General features: G+C 36.5%; 1 protein-coding gene across 1 annotated transcript in view; it reads right to left on the bottom strand.

Moving 5' to 3' along the window:
• colt (carnitine/acylcarnitine carrier protein colt, mitochondrial) overlaps positions 1 to 20,335 on the bottom strand; it is a 201,735-nt gene that overhangs the window by 142,341 nt on the left and 39,059 nt on the right. The window lies entirely within an intron of this gene.

The following is a 20,335-nucleotide window of genomic DNA, read 5'->3' as shown; positions in this document are numbered from 1 at the left end:
TAATTTCTAATTTTTCGATAATAAAAGTGAAACTGATCATTATAAATTAAGCAATTATTTTGGCATCAATAATGTATAAGCATGTAAACGAAATGTCAGTATTTCTGTTAGGATATAGGTAATCAACAATTGAAAAGGAAACAAGATCTTGACATATTCTGCACTACAGCCTAAGGCACTTTAGTGTTCTCCCCCTTTCTTCTCAATAGCACTGAGAGTAATAAGCCTTCAACTTTTCCTCCAGCTAAGAGGATATTACCAAGTATTTATAAGACGTAGATTATTTCAGAAATAGCTTCCAGCAGCAGAAGTAATATTTAGATTTTTTTAAAGAAAAACAAACAAAAATAATACAACTGAACTTTCTTTTGTGTGGTATGCATATAAACAATTTTGTATGGTGAAAATATAGCATATTATTTCTAAAATTTCACATAACAAAAATAATACTACTGAAGTTTCTTTTGTGTGGTATGCATATAAACAATTTTGTATGGTGAAAATATAGCATATTATTTCTAAAATTTCACATAATTTCAGCGGACAGTAGAACAGCTGGTTTTAGATTGCAAATAAATAGAACAGAATTAGAAGCTTCACGGTACAATCTGATTGCCGTATATCTTTTGTCAAAATGGTAAAATGAAGTAATTGATTTTGAATACTGCCTAGAAAAGCTTTCAAACCTGTATAGAAATTTAGAGTAGTTATGCAATTGAGTTCCGGGAGAGAATAAGGAGGGGGGGGGGGGGAGCATTAGAAAATCTTCAAAATGAGCAAAAATTTTGAATCATTCCGTATATGATATTTTTCACATATTTTCAACATATCTACGAGGATATGCATTAGATATTATTGTAATATGCATAATACAAATAAATAAATAAATAAAAGACCAAGGCGAAGAATCACTGCTAAAATATCATTTGATATAAATTTTTGATACCAAAAAGACACAATTGGAAACCGAGTAATGCAATTTAGCATTTTAACATTTTGTTTTTATTTTGTCTTTATGAATAACAAAAAATCGTTTCTAAAACTGAAATATGATGATCCATATAATGCTATTTGGCTAGAAACGAAAGCAAAAGAACATATTTATTTCAATAAATATTTGACATAATATTTTCAAAGCAAACATTTGAAAATTCTGAAATTCGAAAAAAAATTATTCAATTTTATATGTAAAGTGAAAGAACAATCAGTGCAACTCTTCCGGTGCACTGATTTGTAGAATAAAATACACAAAATTTACTATCGCTAAATAGATTCATTGCAAAAGCTGATCAGTGGTCATTTCAGGATTGATTTTTTTCACATATGTGAAATTCGTTTCAATTTTTGGGAAGAGACACAATAAATCATTTTAGAGGCAAGAAAGGTCAAATAACTTAGGACAGTAAATGAAATTCTAAGCAACACAATAGACGTAAAGACAGGGGGACACAAAGGTCACTCAGCAACAGTTAATCCACTAATGGCTATAGAATAGCCGTAACGAGATTAACGGCGGAGGAAGATAATGGCATGATAAAAGGTACAATGCCGACGAAGTTTTGATCCATGAAAAAAGCTAGGGAGAGCTGACTATATCATCCACATTAGCCGGTTGGGAGGTTAGAGTATTGTCTAAAATAGATGGAAATCTTAAACTTTCAAAAGCACCAATATTAAACTATGCCATGTATAAAATTGCGTATTGTCGTGCGAACAAAAGTACAAAGGTTGCTGTGTGACCACCAAAGATGACGTAACAAACGATGGGTAGGCATTCGTGGAAGGCGCTCGAATTTCGCATTCCCCGAAGAGAGCGATCCTCGTTCAGCGAGGAGGAGACAGCCAATTGGAAAGCATCATAGACAAGCTTGGAGTACGGAAGAGGGCGCTATAGAAGAGTTTAAAAACAAACTCACGGGGCTGGAGGCTCTCTCTTGGCTCCTTCTACGTTTCTGGTTTTGGTTCCTGTGGTGTGCCCCCCCCCCCCCCCACCATGGGTTACTGGCTCATAGTTCCAAAGCGGGTCAGCACGGCTGATATCTGATAAGACGGCATGGCAGCAGCGAGTTTATGGTTTGTAATTCCGAAGCAGGTCAGCACGGTGATATCTGATAAGACGGTATGGCGGCAGCGAGTTTATGGTTTGTAATTCCAAAGCGGGTCAGCACGGCTGATATCTGATAAGATGGCAGGGCAGCAGCGAGCTTATTGCTCGTAGTTCCGAGGCAGGTCAGCATGGCTGATATCCGATAAGATGGCATGGCGGCAACATGTTTCTAGTTGCTAAGTGGCGCAAATCGAAGAAGTTGAGCACGAGATGACGACATTGTTTCGAGTTTCAACCATCGGTCTGGTTCTAACCAATGAGAAAGCAGCAAAGGAATCCCTTTGAAGATAATTTGTGTTAAAAGCAGCGTTGCGAAAAGTTCGTAAGCCCAGAAGAAACAAAAGAAAAAAAATCGGGATGAGCATGTGACTCCACGTGGCGGCAGATCACCGTACAGAGGGACAATCCATAACAAAGAACAGACGGAAGGATCGAGAAATCGCCTAACAAGGTGGTAACGTACAAAATCTTCATTTTTTTGTATTATCTATTAGTGATGAGTGTAAAAAAATGGACAGAGATTAGAAAAGAAGATAGTGAAAATTTAGAGACAGTTTCATGTGTTAAGTTGATTGAATTGGACTGGTAGTCTACGTTCTTAGATTGTCTAAACCCTAGTTAATGTGTATGGGTCATTAGTAGCACTAATTTAATTTGATATCGGGAACCATGTTTGTGATTTAGATGAATCATGAGAGTGTATAAATAACTTGCCTGTTTAATTACCACTGCCTTGCTTTACCTGATTTTTATTATTGATCTTGATTAGCTTTGAATATACGTGTTAGTCATATTGATCTAGTAGTCTGAAAACATGAGAGCATGCAACACTTAGTTGAATGTGAATTGATCTTTGTTAGCAAGTTTTATTTAGGATTTGAACTAGTGTTTTATGATGAATGTGTACTTATTTAACCTAGAGATGTAAGATTAGAGTATTTTGATAATTAGAATGTTCGTTATTGTTTAGCTAGTAAATTAGAATATTGATATGACATATCTTTGATGTGTGGAAGCTTAATGTATGTAATCTTGATAATTAATAAACATGTTTTTCCTATGTAAGTCTGAGTCTGTCTGAGCATGAGATTGAAATTACCACTCGCTAAAGTTCGAATCTGTGAATAAGCGGAAAGAAAAGAAAGTTTAGGCCATGACTGCAATGTTGAAGTTTCTATAGGCACTTAATACTTTAATAAGATTAGATAATACTTAAAACTCTGGGAAGGTTTCTTTGTACAAGAACTCTTCTGTACTAGGACTCTGGCTGGCGCAGCTAAAATAAATAAATTTTGTCAGAGTTCCGAATAGAGAAGCAGGTTTCTAGTTCTTGATGTGAGTGTTCTCAGATGGTGAAAATATCATCCATATATATGTTTTCTGAACATCAATCCTATTTGAACTAAACAAGCATTATAAGTAAAGCCTTACAGAACATGGAATTAATAACACAAACCATAAGAATAATGTTAAACTTCTACATAGAAGCAACATACATATTTGAATGACTTTTCCAGTAAAGTATGAAGTTCATCATCATCCAAATCTTAAAGATGGATTTCCTATGCCAAAAATATGGAAAACTTATTAAAAATTATATTTTTTAATGCTTTTTAGTGTGTGTGTGTGTGTGTGTATAGAGGATCTTAATAGTACAATTGTAATTTAGTGCTGTTGTAATTACACAGAGAAAGATACTTTCTTCATGCACTTGCATTGTTGTTTTTGAATTTTCAATTATTCAAAAGTAAAGATTGTGAGTCTGCTGCCTCGGTATGATAGGATAGGACAGAACTGAGAAGAAGAGCCATAATTGCCAATAAGATTGTGCAGTGCAGGAAGAATGGTGTGCAGCTTATTGATGTATGGAGTGAATTTAATGCACAAAAGGACTTCTATATGCCTGAAGGACTAGATTTAAATGATTTTGGAGTTAGATGTTTGGAGAAAGTGTTGTTGTAATAGTGCAAAACCAGAGAAACTACAGATATCAAGAAAGATAAAATCAAGCATGTGTCTGACCATGCCTGTGATAAACAAGCATGGGTACAATGATTATGGAATGCCGAATGGGATTTCACAGGTCTCCAATTTAAATGGGTTCGTAATGACATTACGAACGTGAGGAGCTCAAGGATTTTCCTCAGCCATAGCCAAGTCAGCCGATCCTAGGTGTGGACAGCAGGGTTTTTTCCGCCAGCTTATCTGAGTTTTTTTTATCCTGCAAGCAGGCAAACCAGCCCCATGAACACACACGCACACAGATTACAGTCACGAACACTACCCTTAAGGGATGCAGCAAGGAGTGACGAACCAACCGTATTAATTTCATCATGAACCCCTCATTAGGGGACTCTACCCATCCTAAAGGGATGGATGAGATCAATCAATCAATCAACTATGGGTACAAAAGGAAGTTGAAATGCATGTACGTGAATGCAAGAAGTATCAAGAATAAGGGCGAGGAGTTTTTGGCATTGGTAAGCTCAACTTGGCCAAAAATTATAGACAACAGTGAGACCTAGTTGACTAAAAATGATATAGTTATAAGGATAGAATGTAAAGGGTATTGTATTTGCAGAATTGCAACCAATAAAATTAGAAGTTAAAGAGGATATTAGGTCTGAGGGAGATGGTTCTTCTTAGTTCAAAATATGTTGTTGGGTGCTGCTATAGACCAAGAGATTCACAGAAAGATGCCATGTATTGGCAAATCAGCACAATGAGTGTAGGCCAAACTATTATGGGAGACTTTAATATGAGGACGTTGATTGGAGGGAGGAAATGGGGCATGGCAAGATGGAAACGGGATTTATACAGTTGCTAAGAGATAATTATATGAAACAACATCTTAAAGAGGGGACAAGGGGTTTGAGAGTGTTGGATCTGACAGCAGCATCAGAAGATATATCAATAACCAAGGTAGACATTCTGCCTCCAATTGGGGGAAAGTGACCATGTGGTCTTGTTCTGGAAAGTAGCTAAACACATAGAGTTCTCTGTCAAGAAAGGGTTTATGTTCAACTACAAGGCTGGTGATTATGAGAGATTAAGGAGTCATGGAACAGTGCAATGGCTTGAGAAGCTAAAAGGAAAGAATGTCAGTAGTGCATGACAAGTAGTCAGAAATTGCTTGCGAGTAGCAGTATCAGACTGCATACCCAAGGTCAGGAAGATAAACCAAGTTGGAATTAAGTGGATGAGTAGGAATATAAAGCAAGAGCTGAAAAGGAAAGAAAGGAAAGAAAAAAAAAACATTTTGGAGGAAATATAAAGAAAAGAGTGATCAGCATACCCATGAGCAGTACAAAGTACAAGTAAGAAGTGTGACTAGTATGGTAAGGAAGGCCAAATCAGACTATGAGAGAGAATTAGCCAAACAGGCCCAATTTAACCCAAAAGAGTTTTTTTATTATGCAGCAAGAGGAAAATGACTATGGTAGAATGACTTGAAACAATGCTCATGATAGGAAAGTGACTGTACCAAAAAGAATAGTTGAGCTGCTGAGTGATCATTTTGCAAAGATGTATCGTCCAGGTGGTGATTTTACAGTTTCTGATTTACAGAGATGCATATCAACATTGAGGTATATGAACAGGTGGTGTGCAGCATATTAAAAAAAAATGAATGTGAACACAGCAGTGGGACTGAATGGCATATCAGCCTGTGTACTATGTGAATGTGCAAGAGAATTGGCATTGCCTCTGACAAAGTTGTTCAAATCTAAGTCAGCTTTGGCAGGGTTCCAAGGGAGTAGAAAGAGGGTAAGATAGTACAACATAAAGGTGGCTCCAAGACAGAGATGGCAAACTACAGACCAATTAATATATCAGGAGCAGTTGTTAAAGTATTAGAAAAGTTGGTGGAAGGTAAATTACAACAGTAGGTGGATACTCTATAGTGGGCAGCATGGCTTTGTAAAGAGTAGGTCCTGTTCTTAGTAACTTATTCACATTTTATAAATGTGATAGCAGAATTGGATAAAGGTAATGGTTACACCAGGATACTGATTGACTTTGCCAAGGCATTTGACAGAATACCACATGGAAAACTTATAAAAACTGGAGAGAATGGGAATATGAGACTAGTAGTATGGATAGGGGCATGGCTGACAGACAGACACCAGAGTAGTATATGGTGGAGTGGAGTCTAGGAGAATGATTATGACTAGTGGAGTACTTCAGAGTTCAGTACTAGGGCCACTACTTTTTAATTTGTATATCAATAACATAGGGAAAGATTTAAGAGGGGATATTCATTGTTTGCTGATGATGCAAAACTGGGGAGAGCAATAGTTGATAAAGGTGATGTAGATATTCTGCAAGATGATTTAAATAAATTGGATTGTGGGCAAAGGATAATAAGTGTTAATGTTACAAAATGTAAGGTTATGCTTTGGGTTGAAAAGTTTGCATATGGTGTATCATATTGATGATATTGGTTTGGAGGACAAAGAAGAACTAGGACAAATTCTTGACAAAGTTAACGAGATCAGTTATAACAGAGAACTTCAACTCAATCCTAGCAAGACAAAGATTATGGTTCTCAAACGAAATACAAACAGGGAAGCTCTTGAGAAACAAGTATATCTTAATGGAAAAAGAATTGAGGAAGTCAGCAAGTTTGAGTACCTGGGATCCATTATTAATGTGAAGAATTGCTGTTCAAAAGACATCAGAAGATTAAGAATGGCTAAAATAAGTCAGAGACTTGTCTAAAATCTGGGATGGATCTATCTCCACATGAAAAATTGAGTATTTTGGATGTGGTTGTTTTTTCAACAGCGATTTATGGATGTGAGACTAGGAACCTAAAGAAGTCAGATAAGAAAAGGATAGCTGCTTTGGAGATGTGGTGTTACAGAAGGCTGTTGAGGATATCATATGCTGAAAGGTACAAATGAATGGGTTAGAAAAGATCAGTAGAACTTTAGGGCTCCTTAAGGATATTGACAGAAGAAAGTTAAAATATTATGGACACATTGAAAGTATGACTCAGAACAGTAATAGAAGGTAAAGTTCCTGGAAAAATGAGGAAGGGATAGACCATCAATGAGATGGATTGATGGTGTGTGTGTGGAGTGACTGACCTTCAGGGAGTTGAAGCCTCCAGAAAAGCATACAACAGGACCAGATGGCAAGGCCTGGTGCAGTACATCACCAAACATTGGAGTGACCATATGGAATCTGTGAATGCCTGGTGAACATATGGATAATAATGGTTTGCAAGAAATTGATGAGGCTACTGTCTGACCACAGATGTGAGGCCCCCTCAACAGTTGTGCATATGGCAGAAGGCGAATCCATTCTGATAATAGGAAGGGATAGACCATCAATGAGATGGATGAATGGTGTGTGTGTGTGTGTGTGTGTGTGTGTGGAGTGACTGACCTTCAGGGAGTTGAAGCCTGAAGGTCAGTCAGGCTTCAACTTATTATACGTCGGAAAATTAGCTTTCCTTTTATTAAAATTCTAGTTTTTAAAGTGGTAACTATTTTGCTTTTACAATGGTTGGAAAATTTTACATACAAAGTATGTGATTTCATGTGCTGGTGACAAATTCGTACATCACTTTATTCCTTTCTCCACTTCAACATGAATTGACTCTTCTTGGCATTGTGCCAGGCCAATGTTCTTGCATCTGTGATTGGACAGCAGGGACTTGGGGATAATGGTGGACAAAGTTAAAGTTCAGAGGGCTTATTGCAAAAGTTAGTAAAATAACTCAACCAATTACTTGAATGTTGAAAAACATGCTAACAAGCAAAGATAAGGAAGTTATTATTCCTCTTAATATTGCTATGATTCAACCACTTCTTGACTACTGTGCAGAGTTTCTTGGGGACTAAGAGGTGGTCGAAAAGAATCAGAGACAAGTGACCAAGATGGTGACAGGTTTGTGGAACACTTCCTACGAAGACAGGTTGAAGGCAAGGCAATCCATTCCATTCACTCACCACTGTCTGTGGGTTACAAAGTTTAGTTGATACGTGGAAAAGAGGGAACATGATAGAAAAAACTTTTAAGATATCAAAGGGGTTTTTATAAAATTCACGCAAGTGAAATTTTGTAATATATGTCAAATAGTCAGAGAATTAGAGGCCATCCAGAAGTTGTGTAAGAATGTGGTTAGTAAGGGTGTGCAGACCAAATGTTTTGCACGGAGACTGGCGAGTGGAATGGATTGCCTGAATTTGTTACGAGTTCCCAATGGCGAATAGATTGCAGAAGAGGCATGATAGGATTTGTGCGAATGATGGTTGATTTGTGACTCCTGTGATAGTCTCCAGACTCCATGGAGATGCTGTAAGTAATAATAATTCCTTTGTTCATAGTGTCTTAAGAAACACCAAAATATTTGTATCTAATTTTTACCTTTAATTATGAATATATTATTCTAACCTTATTCTAATATAACAGATCAATGATCACAATGTCACAGAAAAATTCATTCTCTCTTGGACTTCTTCCTGAAAATGAAGGAATTCCAGGAGAGAATACCATCATGCAAAAAAATGAAGAAAAAATGAAAGGGTTTGAGAACAGGAATCAAACCTTGGAGATTCAGTGGCAAGCCTTGAAGAAAGCCCTGATTGATTCAGCTAGAGAGGCATATGATGAAGTTGTCTGCAAGGATAGAAAAATTAAAACTCCATTGTGAACACAGGAAGTTAAAGAGGCAGTGAAGGAAAAGAAGAAAGCATATCAAAAGTTCCTGGCAAATAAGTCGGCTTGTGCTCTTAGAGAATACAAAGACAAATGCAAGAATGCTAAACACTGTGTAAAACTAGCTAAACAAAAGCCATAGGAGGACTTTGGCAAGAATATAGAAAATAAATATCAAGAAGGTGGCAAAATATTCTCGAGGTTGTTGAAGAAGCTTAGGAATGGAGGAAAGAGTGCTGTAAAAGGAGTTAGATATGATAAAGGTGACATGAAAACGGGAGGAAAAGATATCCTTGAAGTATGGAGTAATTACTTTGAAAAACTGCTAAATGAAACAAGCAGTGATGGCAGCACAGTGGTAAAAAAACACTGACCAGGCATACAGTCAGGAATACATATCCATACTTGAAGTAGAAAAAGTCATCAAAGACTTGAAATGTGGAAAGGCAGCAGGAGTAGATGATATTCGACCAGAAATGGTGAAGTGTGGTGCTATAAAAGTCTTACAGTGGCTGCACTACATAGTTCAGAACGCCTGGACGGAGGGACGAATTCCCAATGATTGGAGTAGAGCTCTCATAGTATCCATATATAAAAAGGGAAATAAAACTGAATGCGAGAATTACAGAGGTATTTCCCTACTGAGTGTTCCTGGCAAGATCTATGCAAATATACTTGAGAAACGGTTGAGAAAAATTGTGAAACAAAAGCTTGTTGAAGAACAAGCTGGCTTCTGGCCAAATAGAGGCTGTCAGAATCAGATCGTCACTTTACGACATATAACTGAGAAAGCATGGGAATATAACAAAGGTCTGTATTTAAGTTTTGTTGATTTGGAAAAGGCATATGACAAGGTGCCAAGAGAGAAGCTATTCAATATGCCACGGTTATATGGTGTCAATGGGGCATTACATTGAGCAATACTTAGTCTTTATTTGAGTTGTAAGTCAACAGTTAGAATTGAAGGAAATACAGGAAGATGGTTTAATGTTAAATCTGGTGAGAGACAAGGATGTACATTATCACCTCTGTTATTCGTTATCTATATGGATCACATTATGAAGGAAAGTGGTATTAAACATGATATCAAAATTGGATGATGTTAATGTCAGCTCTTTGCTTTATGCGGATAATGTTATACTTCTAAATAAATCCGCTACAAGTCTGCAAGATTCTCTGACTAAATTGAATAACTGTTGTAATAGATATGGTACGAAGGTCAGCAATAAAAAGACAAAGACTATGAAAATAGGCAGAATCATTGAAAATGTCAACTGTGTTGTGAATGGAGAACCTGTGGAACAAGTAAAACATTTCAGCTACTTAGGCACGACTTTCAGTGAAGATGGTAAATTAAATATAGAAATAGACAACAGAATCAGCAAAGCTGGTATGGTGGGAAGTCAATTGAATAAATTCATATGGAATGAGAGAGAAATTAGTCGGAACACTAAATTAGCTGTATACAAGACAGTGTTCAAACCAGTTTTAACTTATGGATCTGAGAGCTGGGTCAGAAGTAAAACACTTGACCAAAGACTAGAGACCGCAAATATGAGAGTGCTGAGAAAGATTATAGGCGTGAACAGATGGCATCAATGGCAATGTCATATTAAAGAGGATATTAGGAAAGAACTGGACATTGTCAGCATCCAGGAATGCGTTAGCAGAGCTAATCTCAAGTGGTATGGTCACTTAAACAGAATGGGTGAAGAAAGATTAGCAAAACAAGTGTTCTCTGCCAGGTTGGCAGCAAAACAACCCAGAGGAAGACCAAGATATAGGTGGATTGATACGGTACAAAGTGCCTTAGACGATAGAAATATAAGATCTGATAATGTTGGAGTCTTGACAAGTAACAGACTGATTTGGAGGAAAATTGTAGATAGGAAGTTAGTAATGATGTATTTTTTTTTTTCATGTAGTACTATCATATCCTGTACACCCCTTGAAGGTACATGGCAGGAATTTGATGATGATGAGTTCCACTCATACATCATGGTAGTAGTGCAAAGTAATAGGGAATGTCTCTTCTGACACACTCAAGAGAAATTAAGTTTTTATAAGTATTTATGTTTTAACAAATTTTCTTACTGATTATAAATATAGTAAAATAAGCAAGTACTTGAATTTTGGAAGACATTTTACAAAACATGTTATTTTCTAAGAAAAATTTCTTTTATCTTCTTTTTTTTAATTACTCCAGACATCCAGGATATTCTTATCTTTAGTTTTCATGTTACCTTTATCATCTTTGATTCCTTTTACAGTACTCTTTCCTGAATTTCTAAGCTTCTTCAATAGCCTCCAGAACATTTTGCCACCTTCTTGATATTTATTTTCTATATTCTTACCAAAGTCTTTCCATGAGTTTTGTTTAGCTACTTTTACACACAGCTTAGCTCTTTTACATTTTTCTCTGTATTCTTTTAGGGCATCTGCAGGACTGCTTCTTTAACTTCTTGTGTCCACTATAGTGTTCTTATTTTTCTTTCCTTGCAGACAACTTCATCACATACCTCCCTAGCTGAATCAGTCAATGACTTCTTCAGAGTTCTATCCATTCCTGATCAAATAACGAAAATATCAATGTAACACAATAACCATATTTAGTTTCTTCTGACAGTTTTTTAACACATTAGTTTCGAAATTTGCCATAAACAGGTTGGAGAAAGGGGAACCCAGGGCAAACCCTTCTTTTTGTTCCCAATAATTGTCTTGAAATATGAAAAAGAAAGTGTTTTCCATACAGTTTCGAATAGTCCTACAGTGTCTGGTGGGAAAAGATTTACAAGTACATCCACTATGTCATTTCTGGATACAAAAATTTCTGGAAAAAACCAGGCATTTATGAGATTCATTGCTCTCATGGCATTTGTTATGTAGGCCAGACAGGAAGGTTGGGAGAGATTCACATATCTGAACACAAAAGATGTCGAAAAAAGAAGAGAGTATAAATTAGGCATGGCATCTCACACAACTACTTACAGGCCATCAAATACTTTGGCAACAAACAAAAATGTCATATACTGGTCGTAACTGTTTTACAAGAAAATTTAAAGAAGCCTTGCAAATGCTTAGGATTCCTACATAATGCAATAAAACTCAAGGATTAATTTTACAACGAGTATGATCTGCTTTCATGAAAAATTTAACTGCCATGGATCTAGGATATAACATGCATGATACCACAGAACATGATAGCAACAACTAGCAATGTTCCAACGTGCATACAGTAATGAATTTACCATTTGTATTCTGATTTATCAATTATATGTAACAGTTGTGAAGTTATCAAAACATCCAATGTGCAATTAACTGTTAATGGGCTTTTGTTTTGCAAAACTTTTCTATACCAGTACCCCTGATGATATCTTATGACTTATAAAACTTGTTGGGGTTTGATTGCTTATTTTTTATTAAACTCTTTATTTACATCATAATGTGGTCTCAATATTGAAAACTTCCCACAGAACTGCTAAACCACAGAAACTTACAATCGCAAATTAATATTACATTTAACATCTAAAACATAAATGTTTGCATCTTCCCTAGTTGGAGGGAAGATGCAAACACTAACTAGGTCTCTAGGTGATAGATGACCACCAGGGAAACACTACGATTTCTGCTTAGAGGCCTAAAGTGGTTTTTGCTGCCATGTTTGATCTTCAAAGCAAGGCTCTAGTTTGTTTTCCATTCTTCCATAATGCAAGTAACTCTTCAAGGATATGCCAAAAACACTGTAGGAATAGAGACTCTCCTCTCATGTAAGGATACAGCAGTAAAACAGTTCCACAGTAATGAATACAAAGACCAGCTATTGTATATTCTAATCCTACTGGCACTTGACTAGACTGTGCGTAAAGACAGAAAGTCCAAATATGGTGACATGCAGGAAAGAACTGTTGAGGCCATGGAGAAGAGACTGGACTCCTCAGTATTCATGAATCTCTCATCTCCAATTGCATGCCACTACTCTAACTCTTTCTCCCCAACAACAATGAAGGACAATATTTAAATTCAATTTTACTGCACATCACAAAAATTTCCATATCAACCTTTGTTTCATTCAATGTCTCTATCTCTCTAAATTCTGATAACCACTCTGAATCCTTTGATAACCTATTTCTAAAGTTTCTGCAACTGAAATACTCAAAAAGTGAGATCATCTACCTTGAGGACTTCAACATCCACTATTCAAACTCACTTCCCTTCTCCAATCCTCCTGATCAATCTAGTAGGGATGCCAAGAAATCTACCATCAACAGTGGCTTAACATAGATATTCCATCACATGTCAGATAACCCTTATCATCCTGCTAACACTCTTAACCATTTCTTAACTAGCTCCAGTGTGGCTTGTACATAAGTACTGTGACACTGCAACGTCCCCAAGGAAAAAAATGAAAAAATTAAATTTTATTTGTGTTTATAAATAATAACAATCCTAACAACAGCTAGACTCGCTGATATTAGTTTGCACCTGTCACCGCACATAAGTGAATCCGACACTGCTCGTGGAGTAGTGCCGTTACAGATAAATTGTATGCTTGTGTACATTATTTCTGTATACGAAACTTTTATTATTGTGTGTTTGTGGTGAGGGTGAAATATTTTTGGTAAATCTTATTTTATTCTGTTAAAATAACATATAATTATTTATTTATTATAGATACAAGACTGAATTATGATGAGCGTCACTGTTGAAAATATGAAAAGAATTATATTTTCTCAATTATCGTTACACAAAACAAATGCACTGCAATCTAATGCAGTATCGAAATTATCACGTTCGGCCAATTGCAGCTAGACTTGCCGATATTTGTTTGCATTTGTCACTGCACGTAACAAGTGAATCAGACACTGCTCATGGAGCAGTGTTGCTACAGATAAATTGTATGCTTGCGCGTGTTATTTGTATACGAAACTTATTGGTGTGTGTTCGTGGTGAGGGTGAAATATTTTTAATAAAGCAATTTTTTTAATATGTAAATTTATTTATTAATAAATTGGTTACTGATTAGGAATAAATGAATTATTTTTCTTATTTTGTATATGCAGCACCCCCATTTAAAATTTTTGCTGGTCACCACTGACTAGCTCTCCTTCCAAGTACACTGCAAGTGTCAGATCTCCTCTTGATAATTCAGACCATAACCTCATCTAAGTCTCCTTTATTACAGAACACCCTTCATTCAGCATTTCAACTCACATCCTTTGGATGACATCTGTTCTTCCTTTTCTTTAGATGATTACTTCATCTAAACATCAGCCAAAACCAAATAACGAAAGAATTCTTACATGAATGAAGGCTTTTATCCCCCATTCCACCCAAAACTCCTGGCCACTATCTTAGCCCTTGGTTTTCATGTGTACCAAGAATGTATAAACTTAATATCTCAACAATGGGATAGCAAATCTAACTTTGGATTGCCCAGTTGGTAAAAGCACAAATTATAAGAACAGAGTACAAGTGGCCAGTCAGTGCATAACAATTAACATTTTTTCAGTAATTCAGTGAACCTTCAAAAATCTGAAGTTTTCAATGAATCATCACAAATTCAAAAGACAAGTTCTTATGAATTGGTGTGAACTGACTCTAGCATCATTAGTATCAAGGCAGTCTGAGAAAAACATTCAACACATTGCAATGGATTAAGAACAAAACTCCAGCTTCACACTAACCTATAATACAACATGCAAATTCAGCAAAAAATCCATCATTATATCTGAATCTGATCACGAAAAGACCAAATGCAGAAAACAAGCTTTCTGTTCCCTTGCACAGAACATTGGGCGTAATTTTTGGCCATACATATTTCTGCTTCTCTCACATCCAGATGGTACTGCTATTGTAAACATCACTCAAAAACAAGGCTGACCTGCAGGCAATATCTTCTCTTCCAATGCCTACAATTGATGACAATTAGCCAACTGAAACTTAGCCAAGAACAGCTCATTCATATCCCCCCACCACCACCTCAAATGTTTCATAAGAGAAAAAATCAGAAAAATTGTGAATAGCTTAGACACCACCACATTTCCTGCAATATGGAAATTCAGTCCTTTCCAAAAAGGTGATAAAGGGTGATAACAATTTATAATCTAACTGCTCTTACTTCATTTCTCACAAATATGATGATGATCAACCAGACAACTTCATTTGTAGGTCCACCAACTAATCAGTGACCAGTAATACAGACTCACCACTCTTGATCCACAGCCAATTTCATAGCCATGATTAGGTTTGAAGAAACTCAAAGTGGTTGTTCTTGATATTTATAGGGCACCTGATAGATCTAGCATAGAGACCTGCTCTGCAAACTATCATTTTATGGTGTACCTTCTATCTTTCTGAATTGAACTGAATTGCCTTATTAAATTGCCTGCTTCCTTTCTGGTAGTTTGGTTCACTACACATACGTGATGGCTTTCTTTCCTCAGCTTTCCCCAGCACTGCTTGAGTTAGTATCCCCAAGGCTCTGTACTTTCATCCACTTTCTTCCTCCTATATGTAACTGACCTTCATTTACTGATTTCAAATCCTATCCACAGTTATGCTGATCACTGTACAATCATTAGCCAAATTCCATAATAATACTTTAAACTGTGTTCTCCATGACATTCTTAGTGAGTTGATCCCCCCCCTTACTCTTGATAATATCAAAATATTCAAACAGAATCATTAATCTAACAGATAAGCTTAGGTGTTGATGGTTATTCATGACTTATTTTTCACGGTATTAACAACACCACAAACACTTTTATCAACAAAGATATTTTATTAACGCTTATATTTCACTGATTTTCAACTCAGCATCAACAGAGCACAACACACATGTAAACGCGACAGTGAGTGAGTGAAACAATATAATTGCAAAAGACAAAAGATCTAAAGTCCTATTTTTTGGCGCCCTCTAAAACGAATGTGCTATTTAGGAGTCGTTATAGATCTGAAAGATTATTTTTTGAGTCAGCAAAGGCTTTGAAGAATTCTCCCAACCTTAACAAATATGGTTGCATTAATTTGCCAAAAATTTGGGAGACGGTTATCCTAAGAAAAACTCCTGGATAGCTGCTGTTTTTTTTTTTGTTTTTTTTCCCGTTAGAGGGCACCAAAAAATAGGACTTTAGATCTTTTGTCTTTTGCAATTGTATTGTTTCACTCACTCACTGTCGCGTTTACATGTGGGTTGTGCTCTAATGATGCTGAGTTGAAAATCAGCGAAATATAAGCGTTAATAAAACATCTTTGTTGATAAAAGTGTTTGTGGTGTTGTTAATACCGTGAAAAATAAGTCATGAATATTCAAACAGAATAAGATTTCTTTTTCATGGGCTGATTATGCCAGCCTTTCCTGACACAAATCCTTATCAGCCATAGCTTCTTCAGACCCTTAAAAACTAGGCTGTACTTTTCTTCTCAAGACTACTTCTCACTACAGCTGCTAACACTGTATAAATATCAAATTTGGTTAATCTTGAATGCTTCTCACACATTTGGGATGATGCATTTAAAACCTCTCCAACAGTACTTGATGCTAATCGATAACCTCTATCTCACACAAATTCAATCCAATCACTCTCATGGTGTTTTGTTTCTTCCTTATGTTATGAAAAAAAGGCCATTATTCCTCTGCATTCTTCCATAAGTGTAAAAACATGGGCAACATCCATTTAATAGATGTTGCTCAGAGAGCAGTGAGTGAGTGGAATAATTTGCCCTTAGGGGTAGTGAGTGCATCTAGTGTAAATGAATTTGAGGGAAGGTATGATAGCTGGGTTGGGTAATTTACAGCCTCCCTGGAGGTCTCAGATAATAATAATAATAATAATAATAATAATAATAATAATAATAATAATAATAATAATAATAATATCGGGGTGCTTAAGGGTCAAAGCTGTATAACTGAGAGGAGACCTCCACATAGCCTTTAAAGGAATGCGGAGAACCGACCAGGGCTTCTGACCTAATGTCCAATCCTCACCTTCTCGTGGTGCACCCTGTTGGGTATCTACTTAGATACTGAACAGACGAGGATGGGCTGGCAATTTGGGATTTAGCCGACCAAACTGTATTCTTACTGGTTAACCAAAATATAGAATGATGGTACAACATGAGAAAATTTCATGCCGGCTGGGGCGTCGCCCGGTTAAACAAGGCCCCCCCGTTGTTTTCGCCAGGGAACCAGGGCGAACAGCGAAAAGTCAGCTACTGGAACAAATCTGAAAACAAACCCCAACTCAACATCACCAGAGTTAAAGATCGGTACTATCAACGTAAGAAGCCTGAATGGCAAAGAAATGGAGCTAGCTGAGGAATTAGATAAGTACCAGATCGACATAATAGGGGTGACTGAAACAAAAAAGACCAAAACTGGTGAGCTCTTTCTGAGCAATAAATACAAAATGTTATATTCAGGCAATGACAATCAAGGAAAAGAAGGAGTAGCCATAGTATTCAACACAAAATACGAGGTTAATCTTCTTGAATGGCAGTCAGTCTCAAGTAGAGTAATGTGGGCAAATATGAGAATGGGGAACTGGACAATGAGACTTATTTGTGCCTATGGTCCCACAGAAGGTTCTACTAAGGTAGAAGTGGAGGAATTTTTTGAGGCTTTAGAAAAAGCAACTGACACAATGAAAAATGAAAAGTTGGTCCTTGTTGGGTATCTAAATAGCAGAGTAGGAAATGATTGTGAGACATACAAAAATATTTGGGGAAAATTTGGAGAAAAGAGCAAAGCTAATAATAATGGCAAATATCTGTTGGATTTCTGCTCAGGACATGGACTGGTTATTACTAACACCATGTTCCAACATAAAAATGTGCACAAATTCACATGGAGAGAAGAGGCTAGGAATAAGAAAAGTCTCATTGACTATGTTATTGTTGATAGTGATGTTTTCTCCCTGGTGCAGGACACCAGAGTGTACAGAGGATTTGAAATTGGAAGTGATCACTATTTAGTCTTGAGCAGGATAAAATTGAATTTCACATTGAAAAGAATAACATGTAAGAAAGTTTTAAAGCGAATAAAAGTTGAGCAGCTCTCAGATGTGAACTGTAGGCTAAAATACACAAAGATTATTGAAGAAAAAATGAAAGAGTTTGAGAACAGGAATCAAACCTTGGAGATTCAGTGGCAAACTCTGAAGAAAACATTGATTGATTCTGCCAGAGAGGCATGTGGTGAGGTTGTCTGTAAGGATAAAAAAATCAGAACTCCCTGGTGGACACAGGAAGTTAAAGAGGCAGTGAAGGAAAAGAAGAAAGCATATCAAAAGTTCCTGGCAAATAAGTCAGCTTTTATCTTACAGAATACAGAGACAAATGTAAGAAAGCTAAACAGTGTGTAAAACTAGCTAAACAAAAGTCATGGGAGGATTTTGGCAAGAATATAGAAAATAAATATCAAGAAGGTTGCAAAATATTCTGGAGGTTGTTGAAGAAGCTTAGGAATGGAGGAAAGAGTGCTATAAAAGGAATTAGAGATGATAAAGGTGAAATGAAAACAGGAGAAAAAGATATCCTTGAAGTATGGAGTAATTACTTTGAAAAGCTGCTAAATGAAACAAGCAGTGATGACAGCACAGTGATAAAAAACACTGACCAGGCATGCAGTCAGGAATACATATCCATACTTGAAGTAGAAAAAGCCATCAAAGGCTTGAAATGTGGAAAAGCAGCAGGAGTAGATGATATTCGACCAGAAATGCTGAAGTATGGTGGTATAAGAGTCTTACAGTGGCTGCACTGCATAGTTCAGAAAGCCTGGACAGAGGGACGAATTCCCGATGATTGGAGTAGAGCTCTCATAGTACCCATATATAAAAAGGGAAATAAAACTGAATGTGAGAATTACAGAGGTATTTCCCTACTGAGTGTTCCTGGCAAGATCTATGCAAGTATACTTGAGAAACGGTTGAGAAGAATTGTGGAAGAAAAGCTTGGTGAAGAACAAGCTGGATTCAGGCCAAATAGAGGCTGTCAGGATCAGATCTTCACTTTACGACAAATAGTCGAGAAAGCATGGGAATATAACAAAGATCTGTATTTAAGTTTTGTCGATTTGGAAAAGGCATATGACAAGGTGCCAAGAGAGAAGCTATTCAATACGCTGCAGTTATATGGTGTCAATGGGGCATTATATCAAGCAATACTTAGTCTTTATTTGAGTTGTGAGTCAGCAGTTAGAATTGAAGGAAGTACAGGAAGATGGTTTAATGTTAAATCTGGTGTGAGACAAGGATGTACATTATCCCCTCTGTTATTCATTATCTATATGGATCACATTATGAAGGAATGTGGTATTAAACCTGATATCAAAATTGGAGATGTTAATGTCAGCTCTTTGCTTTATGCGGATGATGTTATACTTCTAAATAAATCCGCTACAAGTCTGCAAGATTCTCTGACTAAATTGAATAGCTGTTGTAATAGATATGGTATGAAGGTCAGCAATAAAAAGACAAAGACAATGAAAATAGGCAGAATCATTGAAAATGTCAACTGTGTTGTGAATGGAGAACCTGTGGAACAAGTAAAACATTTCAGCTACTTAGGCACAATTTTTACTGAAGATGGTAAATTAAATATAGAAATAGACAACAGAATCAGCAAAGCTGGTATCGTGGGAAGTCAATTGAATAAATTCATATGGAATAAGAAAGAAATTAGTCGGAACACTAAATTAGCTGTATACAAGACTGTGTTCAAACCAATTTTAACTTATGGATCTGAGAGCTGGGTCAGAAGTAAAACACTTGACCAAAGACTAGAGACCGCAGATATGAGAGTCCTGAGAAAAATTAGACGCGTGAACAGATGGCATCAATGGCAATATCATATTAAAAATGAGGATATTAGGAAAGAACTTGACATTGTCAGCATCCAGGAATGCGTTAGCAGAGCTAATCTCAGATGGTATGGTCACTTAAATAGAATGGGAGAGGAAAGATTAGCAAAACAAGTGTTCTCTGCCAGGTTGGCAGGAAAACGACCCAGAGGAAGACCAAGATATAGGTGGATTGATACGGTACAAAGTGCCTTAGACGATAGAAATATAAGATCTGATAATGTTGGAGTCTTGACAAGTAACAGACTGATTTGGAGGAAAATTGTAGATAGGAAGTTAGTAATGATGTAATTTTTTCATGTAGTACTGTCATATCCTGTACACCCCTTGAGGGTACATGGCAGGATTTTGATGATGATGATGATGATATCTTAAAAACTTTTTTGTGTCATATCCTGTACACCCCTTGAGGGTACATGGCAGGAATTTGATGATGATGATGATGATATCTTAAAAACTTACTGAACTCACCGTTTCTCCTCCTCTTTCATTCTGTAATTTGGAACAGTTTCTCTTACTTTGTCTTCCCAAGAGACTACAACATTGTTCTTCCAAGAAAGACATCGGCAGATTTTTTTCTTAGTCTCTTGCCCCCCCCCCCCCCAACCATTAAAATACTATTAGGTTTTGTGGCTATTTTGTGTATTAGACGCATAAAACAGATCAGATATTCATGAGGTGGTTTACTTCAATCATTGTGA

This window comes from Typopeltis vanoorti, chromosome 5 (genome assembly GCF_054136105.1).
Source record: "Typopeltis vanoorti isolate ZY-2024b chromosome 5, IOZ_Tvanoo_1.0, whole genome shotgun sequence".
Lineage (NCBI taxonomy): Eukaryota > Metazoa > Arthropoda > Arachnida > Uropygi > Thelyphonidae > Typopeltis > Typopeltis vanoorti.
Note: the sequence above shows the minus strand (reverse complement) of the source record. Positions and strands in the feature narration are given on the sequence as shown.